General features: G+C 43.1%; 2 protein-coding genes across 20 annotated transcripts in view; one reads left to right on the top strand and one right to left on the bottom strand.

Moving 5' to 3' along the window:
• Positions 1 to 15,396, bottom strand: part of NRG1 (neuregulin 1) — a 513,412-nt gene that overhangs the window by 37,980 nt on the left and 460,036 nt on the right. Inside the window, exon 1 of one of the 18 annotated variants that reach the window (XM_081176440.1) lies at positions 5,845 to 6,274. The exons of the other annotated variants lie outside the window; for them this stretch is intronic. The gene's annotated coding sequence lies outside the window, so the exon portion shown is untranslated. Of the gene's footprint in view, positions 1 to 5,844; positions 6,275 to 15,396 lie in introns of those variants that run through there. 18 annotated transcript variants of the gene reach the window in all.
• Positions 1 to 15,396, top strand: part of LOC308576951 (uncharacterized protein) — a 121,249-nt gene that overhangs the window by 78,317 nt on the left and 27,536 nt on the right. Inside the window, exon 1 of one of the 2 annotated variants that reach the window (XR_014003299.1) lies at positions 6,771 to 7,007. The exons of the other annotated variant lie outside the window; for it this stretch is intronic. The gene's annotated coding sequence lies outside the window, so the exon portion shown is untranslated. Of the gene's footprint in view, positions 1 to 6,770; positions 7,008 to 15,396 lie in introns of those variants that run through there. 2 annotated transcript variants of the gene reach the window in all.

Below are 15,396 nucleotides of genomic sequence, written 5' to 3'. Positions count from 1 at the left end.
CCTAAAGCTATCTATAATTGCTGCGGCCTTCTTGCTTTGCACTTTTTCTTCCAGCAGCTGTGAGATCAGAACTGATCACCCTGGGAGTTTCAGAGTAACAATTAGCTCTTAGCTGATACAAACTTGTGGACAAATCTAGACTGCAGACAAAGCTGGTTTAACAGTCATTCCCCCTCTTTGGGGAATCCTGGGAACTGTGATGCAAGCCAACCAGAGAATTTTCAGCATCCCCACCAAAGTACAATTCCCACGATATTTGGGAGAAGCCGTGTTTGTTAAAGTGGTACAAAATCTATGCAAGTTTATAGTGTAAACCTCTGCTAAGTGGCTGCCTTGTTGTCTTCAGACTTAAATCCTTCACAGACTTGTGCTACATGCACCTAAATTAATCTGCACCAACTCTGATACATTACCAAGTTCAGTACTTTCTAACATGGCTAATAAAGCAGAAATCCTTCTACATAACATCAATGCATCACCTCTATGCAATTCTTTTTTATTTTTTTTACTAATAGCCCCTTAATGCTGATTCCTTTGACCGCATTAGTCTGACTTCATCTGCTAACAACCCCAAAACAGTATCAATGAAACAATACTGAGACAAAGTGATAAAAGAAAATCCTTCTAAATTAGAATGAATAATTTCACTCCAAACAGGAATTGAGTAAATAGCACTGATCTTGACTTTAGCACTGATTGATAGTCTAGGCTATTATTTTCCATGAATCTATGCAAAGCAGTCATATTCACTCAAAAAGAAAACTTAAGTTCTAAATATTTAGAAATACAGAATTACTAACTAGTTGTCTCAAGTGTCGCACAATGAAATGTCACAAGCAACAATTTTACTTTTACTCAGCTCTTTCTCTCTCTTTTTAGATTTTCAAAGTATAATATTTTAAGGCAGCCAGAAAATCCCAGAAGGATTTGTATTTTACCAAAAGGAAATAAAAAGAGCTCTCATGTCAGAGAATAATAATTCATCTATTCTTCTAAATATTTCTTTACCTCTGCCTTTAACAGAGCACCTAACAATTTTCCGAGTAAAACCAATTTAATAATTCATCATAATACATTCTCTGCAAAAAAACAACAACAACAAACCAAGGTAAAGTTTTGCTTACCTGAAGCATTGTTGACCTTTTTGTGCCTTAACTTAGGGAAATACATTCTATATTCTTTCAAAAAAACACCCAAAACAAACCGCACTGCACTGCTAAAGCTTAAAAGTACCTTTTGAGTATCTTTTATACAGCCTTAATCTTTTTTTAAAAGCCCCATGTTCCCTAGGCTACCTTTAGATCTGTGTGAACTCAAGTGCAAGATATACTTGTACGTATTTTAATAGGGTTTCTGCCGATGTCGGGTGTAATTTCAAGTGGATACACGATCAGACCCACAAGGTACGATGTCACTGCTCAGTGAAGAGAAAATGTGCCAGTCTCAGAACTTATGGGTCATGAACAAGACTCCTTTGCTGAATTGTAAATAGACAAGGGTGTCTCCTTTGGCAAAAAAAGAGATGACTGAAAGAAGAAAGAGCTCACTCTATCACACGTTTCTGTGAATAAGTACTGCTGTCATTGCTGTCAGCAGACACCTCGCTGTAACTCACTCCACTTCAAGAGGTGCAGGCAGAGTTGCAAGGAAGCAGTAAGAGGAGGAGAATAACATAATGAGAAATTGTGACACCGTATTTCCATATGCTTCCTTTCTCCCCATCTCTCATTTAACAGCTTCCTAAATCACAGAGTAAACCATTGTGTGACAGAATCGGCTTTCTGGAGAAACCAGCATGCAATGGATTGGCCTTCACTACTTTGATTCTTTCAAGAAGCGATATATATATATATATATATATATATAACCTTGAGAACTGCCGATTTTCTAGAAAACGGGAAAAAACACGGAGAAACCATTTTGAATCAAGTAACAAGTTAGATGGGTGGGAGTCACCTGTTAATTCCTTAGCATGAAAACAGTAACCCCACTGCAAAGGGTTCCTCAACCACCATAGATGTTTCTAGCACAGAGATAATGGCACATTATTTCAGCTTGGTTAAGGAGCTCTGCATGGGAAGAAGTACAGCTTATGCCATTAACTATTAGTGTTGGTTATCTGGGACAGGTGTGGGGAACCTCAGAGCCAATGGCCAACTGCAGCCCTCCACTTCCTTCTAACTGGACCTTGAGATTCTCCCTAGACCACACACCCCTACTTCATATCCTTCTTGAGTATTTTTGCAAGGGTGTAATGTGTGCTTTCTGTGTTCATGCTGCTTGGATGCCTAGATGGGAGGGGTGTGAATGTAGAAACTAGTCTACAAAAGTAAAATTCACATCTGCTGTTCTGCCATGTTTACCTTTGAAAAAAGATCAACCCCTATTTCTTATTCCTGATTATTGAACTGGGATAATATTTCCACAGCTTTACAATACAGTTTTAGAATATGAACACTAGACATCTCTCTTTAAAGATTCCATTCAACTCCTAAGGAAAACAGGAAACCACTGGGCCTGGAAGATAGACACTTCAGGAAAAAGCAAGGGTATGTAAACTTGTTGAAACAATTTCGTGTGTCTTATTGCAGTACATGACTCAAAGTCAGGACTGATTTCCTTTCAGAGTCCAAGCTGAAAAAAGAAAAGGAAATACAAAAGACAAACACTTTGGTTGAGTGTGCCAGATTGCCTTCTCACTGATAGACTTGAGACTGACCCAGTTGGCAGCTGTGCTGGCTCTGCAAAGCATCTAAAATTGCAGAAGAGGCCGGCTAGGTTAATTTATGGTGCAGGCAGCACGACCAGAAACATTTGGGTTGTGTTGATTTTTGAGACGAGAGGGGGCAGATAATGGAGCTGTTTTGAAAGGAAGTTGAGCAATGTTTGAGGTTGACTCCTGACAAGACAGAAGTACTGTTTTGGGGAGACAGGGGGCAGGCGGGTGTGGGGGACTCCCTGGTCCTAAATGGGGCAACTGTGCTTAGCCTGTGAGTCATTTTGGACTCACAGCTGTCCATAGAGGCGCAGGTCAATTCTGTGTTGAGGGCAGCTGCCTACCAGCTCCATCTGGTATGCAGGCTGACACCCTACCTGCCAGCGGACTGTCTCACCAGAGTGGTGCATGCTCTAGTTATCTCTCACTTCGACTACTGCAACACGCTCTACTTTTGAAGGTAACCCAGAAACTACAATTAATTCAGAATGCAGTAGCTAGACTGGTGACTGGGAGAGGTCACCGAGACCATGTAACACCGGTCTTGAAAGACCTACATTGGCTCTCAGTAAGCTTCCGAGCACAATTCAAAGTGTTGGTGCTGACCTTTAAAGCCCTAAACGGCCTCGACCCAGTATACCTGAAGAAGCGTCTCCACCCCTATCGTTCAACCCAGACACTGAGGTCCAGCGCCAAGGGTCTTCTGGCGGTTCCCTCACTGTGAGAAGTGAAGTTACAGGGAACCAGGCAGAGGGCCTTCTTGGTAGTGGCACCAGCCCTGTGGAACGCCCTCCTATCAGATGTCAAAGAAATAAACAGCTATCTGACGTTTAGAAGACATCTGAAGGCAGTCCTGTTTAAGGAAGTTTTTAATGACTGGTGTTTTAATGTATTTTTAATCTTTTGTTGGAAGCCGCCCAGAGTGACTGAGGAAACCCAGGCAGATGGGCAGGGTAGAAATAAATTATTATTATTATTATTATTATTATTATTATTATTATTATTATTATTATTATTATTTTATTATTATTATTATTATTATTATTTGGTACCAAAGACACAGTTTATTTGGTAATGCATTCACCTCCACCAAATGTGAGCAGCAAGGAGAATGGAAAAAGTGGTGCTTCACTTTACTGGATAGCACCCACATCTGTATAACTATTTTACTACTACTATTCCTTCCAGCAGGCTTACAATCTAATCAACATGGTATAAAAAGAAAGAGGGAAGCAGATTCAGGCCTTCATTCTTAATGTTACTCTGAAGTTAGTGTGGAAGAAGCAATTCTGAAATCTCGAATGTAATCTGAGGCATATAACCATTCAAGAAATTTTAGGTTTTTCTAGGCTTATATTTTAAACCTAGTTTGCCCCTCATCTTGTTGCATGGTGACCTCTCACTGAACTTAATGGGGCACTGCAGCCAAAGACTAAAATAATGCATTTATTAATAATATTATTATTCTAAAAAATGTATGTCCTCATAACTTAAATACTCTTAAGGGCAGCTGAACACCCGAAATAAATAAAATATACAATTTTATCAGTAAATATTTTACATATGAAAACAGAAATAGCATCGTCATGATAAAAAGGCAACTGTAAAGCTTTCCCCTAACATCTGGATTTTGTTTTTATGTTCGCTAAAATAAATGGCATTCACTAGCTTTATTAAGAGTATAATCAGGGTCTTTGGAGGGCAGAGAGCCCCACTGAATGCAATCCAACCTGCTTAGGAGACTATTACAATTGCCACATCTATGTGGTTAAAACGTTTTAAGAGCCTATAAGCAGAAAAGCAGGATCACATTCACCCAGTGCTATACCAGCTGCACTGGCTTCCGGTGGAGTACAGGATCAGGTTTAAGGTGCTGGTTTTAACCTTTAAAGCCCTATAAGGCCTAGGACCCTCATACCTACAGGACCGCCTCTCCTGGTATGTCCCACGGAGGACTTTACAATCTTCAAATAAAAACATCATGGAGATCCCAGGCCACAGGGAGGTTAGACTGGCCACGGACAGAGCCAGGGCTTTTTCGGCTGTGGCCCCGATCTGGTGGAACGCTCTGTCACAAGAGACTAGGGCCCTGCGGGACGTGACATCTTTCCGCAGGGCCTGTTCCACCAGGCCTTTGGCCAGGGCACAGTCTGATCCCCTCTCTCTCTCTGTAATCTTCATAGAACTCTAACCTGATAGTTGCCACTAATTTGATTCTGAATGGATTCTAGAATGTGTTTTAATTAATTGACTGCAATTTTAGGTACACTGTGCTATTTTTACCTGTTGTTAGCCGCTCTGAGCCCGGCTTTGCCAGGGGAGGGTGGGATACAAATAAATTATTATTATTATTATTATTATTATTATTATTAGTAGTAGTAGTAGTAGTAGTAGTAGTAGTAGTAGTATTAAATATTTCCCAATATAAGAAAAACCAGACTATCCTTATGCACAACATAAATAAGTAAGCTCTGCGGAAAAAAACGAATGCAAGATATGGTGGCAGCTGCATATGCTAAGACAATAAAGATTAAAAAAACAACAACTAAACAACAATTAAATTAATGCTTCTCACTCTCACTTACACTAACCTCCTGATCTTTATAATTTCTGCCGGCTTATGTTCCTATAATAGCATGGTTACGTCATTGTCATGCCAGCTTAAGGCCCTGATTTGTGATACTGCATTGGTGCTGAAATGCTTCTGTTCCATTTTTAAGCACCCGTGAGCTGACACCGCAAGACAGTCTTATCTATCCTATGCATGTACAGTGGTACCTCAGGTTACAGATGCTTCAGGTTACAGACTCCGCTAACCCAGAAATATTACTTCGGGTTAAGAACTTTGCTTCAGGATGAGAACAGAAATTGTGCTCCGGTGGTGCGGCGGCAGCTGGAGGCCCCACTAGCTAAAGTGGTGCTTCAGGTTAAGAACAGTTTCAGGTTAAGAACGGCCCTCCAGAACAAATTAAGTTCTTAAACTGAGGTACCACTGTACATACCAAGCTTCAACCAGACGGTTCTCCAGTCAGTTTACAAGAAGATAGAAGCAACAATTAAAAAAAAACAGTATAAAAACAGACTAAAACAAGACTAAGTAGGTCCTGAATCACCGAGAAAAGACCCACCTGACAATCTCCTGAAGGTGCCATGGTGAGGCTAAATATTGATTTTCTGCCATCGGTGGCACAAAGTAGGCGTGATTGCAATTTGCTCTTACTTGTGTATCTGCCAGCATGATATTTTCTGCCACTTGGATTCAAGCCATTTCCCTATCTGCTTCAATGCCCCCAGCTCTCTAGTAAATTAGGAGCAAGACTCTGTGCACTGTGTGTGGGGGCACTTGCAAGTAATTGTGAAACAACTGGAATCATTTCTATATTCTACAGAGTAACTAGGGCTTTGAGCGCCTGCCATGCTAGCTGGAAACTCCCCAAAGACCCTAAAGAATCTATCAGATTCCATCAACCTTCAGAAACAAACCATTTTAACTACCCAGGAAGAGCAGAAGCAGCTGCAAGCCTAAGTCTCACCAGGAAATGGTCTGACCATACAATGGGGTCTAAAAAGATTTTCATACTTCCATTTCAACAGAACTGCAATACTGAAAGAAGACTCTTAGTACTACATATCGTATTGGCCTGAATGTAAAGTGCAGCTTATATTCGTGACTGTGGCGTTCATACGGAGTCCCCGGTCGTCTCACGGACTATTGACCCGTACACCACTAATCCTCTGCCACCAACCAGGTCGTCCCTGGTAAAATCACTTCAGTCTCAGTCAGGTTCTTGGGTTAATAAAGAAGAGTGTAGTTTATTTCAGACACAAACAAACTTTAACTGCATTCCAAACGTCGTTACCCTTTATTTTCTTAGTCTTATTTCTCTCTCTCTCTCCTACCTCCCCTCACTCAAGAACCCACTGCCCTAACTGTCTCTCTATTTCCAACTGCCTGCCAACTGCTTCTCCAACTGCCTTTCCCAACCAACCCACTAAAACCAACCAACTAACTCAAACCTTGGGGTAAGCCCTTTTATAGAAGAGTTTGGATTTGATATCCCGCCTTTCACTCCCCTTCAGGAGTCTCAAAGCGACTAACATTCTCCTTTCCCTTCCTCCCCCACAACAAACACTCTGTGAGGTGAGTGGGGCTGAGAGACTTCAGAGAAGTGTGACTAGCCCAAGGTCACCCAGCAGCTGCATGTGGAGGAGCGGAGACGCGAACCTGGTTCCCCAGATTACGAGACTACCGCTCTTAACCACTACGCCACACTGGCTCTCTTATAATCAGGTAGGCTCCGCCTCTGGATTTCCTATTGGTCTATATTTTTAACCCTTTCTCTCCCCCCTGTTCAAACATTTTCAAAGGAACGGGCAAACACCACATCAACCTTACAGTATGCAGCCAGGAGCGGGGCAAAGTGGTGCCCGCCCACACGCAGTCCCCCTTCCTCTCCCCCAAGGCCAGGAAGGGAGAGAGCAAGGAAGGGGGAAGGCTGCCAGCAACGCAGTGCAGCTCACCCCCCACAGTATGCAGCCATGAGCAGCGAGGAATGGAGTGGCTTATATTCGGGAATTTTTTCTCTCCCCCCACTCCAGTTTTAAAGATGCAGCTTATATTCGGGTGCGGCTTCTATTCGGGCCAATACAGTATAACAAATGAGAAACAAGTGTACATTTATAAAATGACTGTTCAGAAAAGACCCTTATCTTTTATTTATTTAAACCACACACACACTACTACTACATCAGACAAGACATCCTTTACAGATTCTGAACGGAATCAAATCTTATCTCTCGAGTCTTAAAAAGCCTAATTCTAACAAGGTCAAAAAGAACAGAAAAGAGAAACATTTTTCTCTCCTAAAGCTGAACAGGGATCATTTCACTTGGGTTAAAAAACAAAACCAATCATCTGCAGATTTTGTATCATGTTCTAAGAAATGAATATAGAAATTATTCTATTACTAAAATTATTTGATCAATTCTACCTAAAATAACAATTTACATCTTCAGAGAGAACAGTGTGATATAATAATAGTTCTTTATATGTTGTATGTGATGGGTGGCAGCACCATAGGAGGGGAAAAGAAAATTGGAAGGATGATAAGCGTACATTTATCTCTCCGTAAGAAGATAAACTTCCATTCCGGAAGTCTGTTCTTAAACCAAAGTGTTCTTAAACCAAGGGATGCTTTCCCACAGCAGCGGGGGACTCCAGGAAGCGGAACATATTCTGCTTCCAAGGCAAAGTTCACAAACCAAAACACCTACTTCCAGGTTTGCAGCGTCCTTAATCCAAGTTGTTCTATAAACTAAGCTGTTCTTAAACCAAGGTACCATTGTACTCACATTTGGATAGATCATTCTGAGTACTCTAACTCCAAAATGTTTTTTTTAACTGCCTAGAGCACACATATTTCTCAGTTTGCCATAAGAGCCAAAACAGCATGAATTTAAGGCGGTAAAAACTCCTATTTGTTAGCAGAATCCATAACTGAAGCAGAAATGTCCTGCCAAAAGGGATGGTTCCAGTGCTACTTACACTGGATATACAAAAACCTAAATGGGAAAACAGGTACCAGAGTGCTGGACACCTAACTTCGGGAAACTCAGCCTCAGAATATTGTACTAAAATATAGCCCCAATAATGCAAACAAAACCATTGCATATTCAGCGTCTTTTGTCATATCAATTAAAGGCCAAAATAGCATGGGGGGGGCCTCATATTTATAGGAACGTCAGCAGGTGTACAGGAGGAATTTAACTCTTTCCTCCCCTGCTCTGGTCCTGAGGAAGCTGTGGCTGTAGAGACCAATATGTGAGAGACATGTTTTACTGCAGGTGGGACAGATGAGGGCGTCTGTTTTTGGTGCTACAGGTGCTCCGTGGGGTTTCTTCTCTATGCACCCCTCCCAGTGGGTTATAATGATTAGGTGTGTGTCTAGTTCACAGCAGGGAGCCGCCGGTCCACTGTCCCTCAGACCCTGGGGGGGGGGGGAGGGCTGAACTATATTTTTTGGGGGGGAAATGAATGAATTCCTATGCCCCCAAAATAACCCAGAGATGCATTTTATATAAAAGCACACACTCTACTCGTGTAAAAACACCAGGCAGGCCCCACAAATAACCCAGAGATGCATTTTAAATAAAAGGACACATTCTACTCATGTAAAAACATGCTGATTCCCGGACCGCCCGCGGATCTGGCCCCCGGGCCTTAGTTTGCCTACCCATGGTCTAGTTCAATCTTAAAAATAATCATCTAAAAAGGAAATATAGATTCATCCAATTTCTGTCCTATCCACCCAAAGGGAGGAATTACTGGAGTCAGAAAGAGATTCCTCCTAGGAAAACTAAAAACTCTTGACGATGCAGTTCCTAATCTGAGAATCACTCGGCAGCTCTCTGTGAGCTACTAATCATTTAAACAGTGAAATCAGATTTTCTGCATGGGCATGCTGCACATTGCAAATTCAAGAAGATGGACGATTTCCCTCTTTTGAGAAAAATGCACCCTTTTCATCTCAACCATCTTCCTCCAAATCTCATCACAGTTGCAGAATAGCATGATTGGGATTTTCCTTTCAGCCACATAAGGAACATTTACAGTAAAATGTCACTGACACACTGCAGCTATTCATCAAATAGAATATTTCACATTTTAAAGCTGCTTCCTTTCTCCTGCTTACTCTTACCCCCAAAGCTTCTAACTGCAGGCAGAATACTCTAGACTAGAGATCACGGAATAGTGAACATACATTGTTAACAGTCAGTGACACCCTCTAGCTATCGTAATAAGGAGGCTATCAGTGGGAAGTCTGGGGTAGTCTGACCTAGTGGAGAAGCACTGAAATTCTCCATAATGGATTAACCTCCCCTGTTGTGTGTGATGCTTTGAAATGTACAAAAAAGGCACAGATTCTTGTAGCAGAAGAGTTACATTTAACAAACAGTGAATTCTTGGCTCTCTTCTAGTCTCTGTGTGGTTATCTTATTTCATCGACAGAAGTGATTCCATAGATATCTCACGCAGAGACTAAATTGATACATTTCTGTTATTTAATATTTATAGAATGCATTTAGGTTGTCAAAAATAAGATTTATAATGAAATGCTAAAAAGTTCCCTCGCTGTAGCTTTCCTAATGTAATGGTGCTGCAATAATAAATCTATATCCCTCCCTCCCTTACTTATTACTCACAGTAAACAAAATGAACAAGAATTCATTTAAATAATCTATTTAAATCTGTACTGGTCAATCACTGGTTACCCTGAGAATATTTCTTTTACACGCTTTGCCCTGAAGTATTAAAATCTAAGGCTGCTTACACATGATTGGAGTACTTGTTTTTTTTCTATGCAGCCCACACACTATCTAGATCTATTGCAGATTATTTGCTCCTGAAAGTACTTTTTGAGAAACTGGTTTCATTCCAAAAATAAAAGCTCATTGCAGATTGATTCCTTGTCCATTTGAAAACAGATGTAGGCAGATCTGGCAATAGGGGAGAGTATATCCACACCTGCCCAATAATGTTGTGGGTGAGTGTATACCAAGATCACAATCACTACTTCCTTCTTCATTCCCCTGGGGCATATTTAGGGAGTAGGAAGAAGTGTGGATAATATAATCAAGGGGATGATTTTCAAATGCCTATAAGGTAACCACACCTACCCATATGGGTGGTAGGATCTAGAACAGTGTTTCCCAACCACTGTTCTGCGGCACACTAGTGTGCCGCGAGATGTTGCCTGGAGGGAGGCGGGCGAGTCGGGCGGCGAGAGGCGGGGCGGCGGCGGCGAGGAGAGGCCGCCCAGCGCGGGGCTCTCGCCGTCTGCCTGCCTGGCTGCCTGCGAGCTCGGCGGGCAGCGCCTCCGTCCGCAGCGCCCGCCTCGCGGCTCTCATTCCCTGCCCCTGCCAAAGCTCACCCAGCCAAGCTGCGCTCTCCTTCCTGCCTCGCTTTGCTGCCTCCTCCCCCCCCACCCCCAAAGCTTGGAGGTTCCCCGGCAAGGGGGAGGGAAAAAAATTGAAACTTACACTTTCGTGCGTCCCTCCCGGCGTGACGCTGCGCGCTGACGTCACGGGGCTGTAATGGTGGTGTGCCTCGAGATTTTTTTCATCAAACAAGTGTGCCTTTGCCCAAAAAAGGTTGGGAAACACTGATCTAGAATTAATCTATGCTGAAAGCAGCTAAAGCAGAGCATGAATGATTTCAGTGTGAGAAAAACTACATTTTTGTGCTACAGATTAGCATGTATACAGCCTAAGTTTGTGTGTGTGTGTGTGTGGGGTCTTTTTTGTCCTTTGGCTACGATAAAGATAGGAACAAGAGGAATGGAAATACTGCAGATAATAAAGGGAGTATGACTTCTCTGAGCAGAGGGAGTTAACAGGATGACAAGAAAAAACAATATACAGTGGTACCCCGCAAGACGAACGCCTCGCAAGACGGAAAACCCGCTAGACGAAAGGGTTTTCCGTTTTGGAGGCGCTTCGCAAAACGAATTTCCCTATGGGCTTGCCTCGCAAGACGACAGCCCATAGGGAAATCTCCGGGACAGCGGGGAAGCGCAGCGCGTCTTCCCCACTGTCCTCGGACCTCCTCCCGCCGCGCGGCATCGGAACGAAGCTCCGATGCCGGGCGGGGGGGGACGCCTCCTCCCGCCGCGCGGCATCGGAACGAAGCTCCGATGCCGGGCGGGGGGGACACGCCTCCTCCCCCCCCGCACGGCATCGGAACGAAGCTCCGATGCCGGGCGGGGGGGAACGCCTCCCCCCCGCGCAGCATTGGAACGAAGCTCCGATGCCGGGCGGGGGGGGACGCCTCCTCCCCCCCCCGCGCGGCATCGGAACGAAGCTCCGATGCCGGGCGGGGGGGGACGCCTCCTCCCCCCCCCGCGCGGCATCGGAACGAAGCTCCGATGCCGGGCGGGGGGGGGAACGCCTCCTCCCCCCCCCCCGCGCGGCATCGGAACGAAGCTCCGATGCCGGGCGGGGGGGGGGAACGCCTCCTCCCGGCGCGCGGCATCGGAACGAAGCTCCGATGCCGGGCGGGGGGGGGGACGCCTCCTCCCGGCGCGCGGCATCGGAACGAAGCTCCGATGCCGGGCGGGGGGGAACGCCTCCTCCCGCCGCGCGGCATCGGAACGAAGCTCCGATGCCGGGCGGGGGGGGGGAACGCCTCCTCCCGCCGCGCGGCATCGGATGGCTTTCCTGAAGACTTGGGGTGGGAGGAGGGTTTTCCTTCCCACCGCCAACATTCAGAATGCTGTTCTGAATGTTGGCGGCGGGGAGGAAAAACCCTCCTCCCACGCAAGCCCCGGGAACAGAGGGAAAGCGCTGCGCGCCTTCCCCTCTGTTCCCGTACCTGTCCTGAAGGCTTGCGGTGCGGAGAAAAGCCCTTCTCCACACCGCCAGCCTGGCAAGCGGTTTCCCTAGGAACGCATTAATTGATTTTCAATGCATTCCTATGGGAAACCGTGCATCGCAAGACGAAAAAACCGCAAGACGAAGAGACTTGCGGAACGAATTAATTTCGTCTTGCGAGGCACCACTGTATACAGTTACAGGTAGGTAGCCGTGTTGGTCTGCCATAATAAGTTTGTTATTAGTATGAGCTTTCGTGTGCATGTGGTATCTGAAGAAGTGTGCATGCACACGAAAGCTCATACCAATAACAAACTTAGTTGGTCTCTAATGTGCTACTGGAAGGATTTTTTCTTAAAAAAATTGTTTCAATATATACAGGTTTATATTTGATGCAGCCAAATGCATTGAAGGAACCTCATTAGCTGAGACTTAGCTCCACATGTCTTTTCTTATTCAAATTTGGAGCAGCATTGCATTAAACTTTAAATTCCAGCTGAGAATAGGTTACCTAAGATATTTCGGTCTTAAGAACTTAAACTTTGTTCTCCCGCATAGATTGCATGGGTAGCAAAAATGAGTCAACTGATGGTGTTTCGGTAGAACATTTTTGTATAATGAAATTTTATGCTGCCAAAATAGAATTTGGGAATAAAATCCACAATACTTTTATTCAAGAAGATCCATCACCCATACCAATTTCTAAGATGGTTCCTTAGTATTCATTGATAAAATTTTATCATGGCTATGAATCCTCTTTATTGGGCCTTTGTAAATTTCCCCTGAGGAAAGATTTCACTTTACTCAGCGTTCAGTAAGTGCTATCTACAACCAAGACAAGCATTTCCATATTATTCCATTTAACCTTCACCACGGAATCTTTGGAGCAGGTGAGGATGTCCCTCATGACATTTTTCATTGCTGTTTCCAAAGAGGTTCAGTTAAAGTTACTCAGCTACAGGTAAGATATACCCTTTGATAAAATAAAGACGAATTATAACACCTAATTGGAAACAGCAGTAAAAACATTGTATGGTATTGTCTTATGGTGGTTTTTTTATTATAGTTTGCTGTTGTTTGTAGTAACCCCTTTTAAGGTAACAACTGCATTTTGTCATCTTAATAATAGTTTATGGGAGAAACGTAAAATTTGTTGTAAAAACCTCTTCACACGAACTTCTCTAAGCAGCACTGCTTCTTCATTTTTTATCTTCACAAACTGGGAACTTCCTAGGCTGTCAGGGTGAACTTATTTTGACTGGGACACAATTGTGTGCCATAATGGACCAATCAAATGTATTTTGAAAAATTGTTTGTCAGAACATTTATACACAGTTTAATATATCCAACATGATGGTCATGGAACATGGTTTTGGATAACCTGGATGTCATTTTGAAACAAAAGGTTGACTCAACATTTCAAAAAATGCACGTATTTGGAGAACTGTTAAGACATTGTAACCAAATTTGGCACAATAGCCACTGAAGTTGAGGAGCTGGTTTTGGTCTGTGTTTGGAAACCATTGGGTGCCATTTTGAATTTAAACAGCAGCAATGCCAGACACCCCCTCCTAGTTAAAGTTAACACAATCTGTGGCCCTCCAAATTTCACTGGATTCCAACTCTAACAATTCCAGCTAGCATGGTCAATGGCCAGGGACATTAGGAACCAGTGTTTAATAACCTCTGGAGTGCCGCAAAAGTTGCCTACTCCTGGTATATACAGTCCTCTATAATGTTGGTGTTTTTTATTTAATACCCCAGGTTTAAAATACCCAACCTTGACCATCTGAATTCAGTGTGCCCTTTTCTAGAAATATTGTAAGCTGCTGTATTATTGTAATAGAAAGGTGTAGTATATTTTATCTAATATAAAAAATAACCCCAATGAAGCTGTAACAGGATAAAGAGCTGCAACATAACTTTACAAACACCAGTAGTCTGGCATAGTAATGCTACAAAACAATTAACAATTTTTCTTTTTTCCTGTTTAAACTATATAAAGTTTGAGGCAACTTCTTTGTCAACACTTCTTTAGGAGGACCTGATAGCTGACTACGTTGCAAAATTATATTTCTAGTCATATAATATTATTTCCTGAGTTTCAGCTGCTAATTTAATAATGGACAAGTGACACTCAAAGCCAGGATGAGAATCTTCTATTTTAACTCTGCTCAATTATAATTTTGGACTTGGACCAAATGCTGAAATTATCTCACATGCAATCATTATTAAGAGTGATTTGATTGTTTTTCATGTTGACTCTCATTCTATAAAGCAAGCCTGATTTCTAAAAGATCTAATGGGTAGGATAAAGCTAGGGATACTATATCTGTAACAGGGAAGCAATAGATATTAGTCCATAAGTGAAAACTAAAACTTTTGTCAGGTTAGGGGGCTACCTGGTCCATTTTGATATTTGATACAGAAAAAAGGGGATATGATCTTTAAAAATGTATAGAGGTCTGCACAACATGATGTGCAGTGTCAGACACATGATGCTTCTGAATGCCAATTGCATACAGCTGTTTATAAGCATCCTATAGGTATCTGGCTGGTCACTGTTCCTGGACTAGGTGTTTCCTTGGTCTGATCCAGCAGGGCTCTTAAGTCCGTAACAGAAACACAATGTAGATTTTGTTGATTGTGTAGGCCCAATTCCAGTTATGAGAAGATTGCTTTGTAGAACACCTATGCACATTTATGAGATTAGTTGTGCCTCTCTGCTGCCCATTGTAGAAGCCAAGCCCCCATCACCAACCTCACTGAAGTGAAGCTGACATACTATGTCCCCTGCCATCAGCTCACCTCTGAGCAGAGCTGTCCCAATGCACTTTCCTGAACATCTAGAGATCCTAAATGACTGAGACCTAGAACAATTTGTCATGGAGCCGACCAGAGGAATGGTGACCCTGGAAGCTGGGGTGGCACCTAAAAGCCGGAGCAAGATATAAATGCTGTTGAATTGACTGTGAGTAGTTATCTACTTAAAAAGTAGAGACATCACCTTCCCAACAAAGGTCCGTATAGTAAAAGCTATGGTTTCCCAAGTAGTGATGTATGGAAGTGAAAGCTGAACCATAAAGAAGGTTGATCGCTGAAGAATTGATGCTTTTGAATTATGGTGCTGGAGGAGACTCTTGAGAGTCCCATGGACTGCAAGAAGATCAAACCTATCCATTCTGAAGGAAATCAGCCCTGAGTGCTCACTGGAAGGACAGATCGTGAAGCTGAAGCTCCAATACTTTGGCCACCTCATGAGAAGAGACTCCCTGGAAAAGACCCTGATGTTGGGAAAGATGGAAGGCACA

The sequence above is a fragment of the Podarcis bocagei genome (genome assembly GCF_964188305.1).
Source record: "Podarcis bocagei genome assembly, chromosome: 17".
Classification (NCBI taxonomy): Eukaryota; Metazoa; Chordata; class Lepidosauria; order Squamata; family Lacertidae; genus Podarcis; species Podarcis bocagei.
Note: the sequence above shows the minus strand (reverse complement) of the source record. Positions and strands in the feature narration are given on the sequence as shown.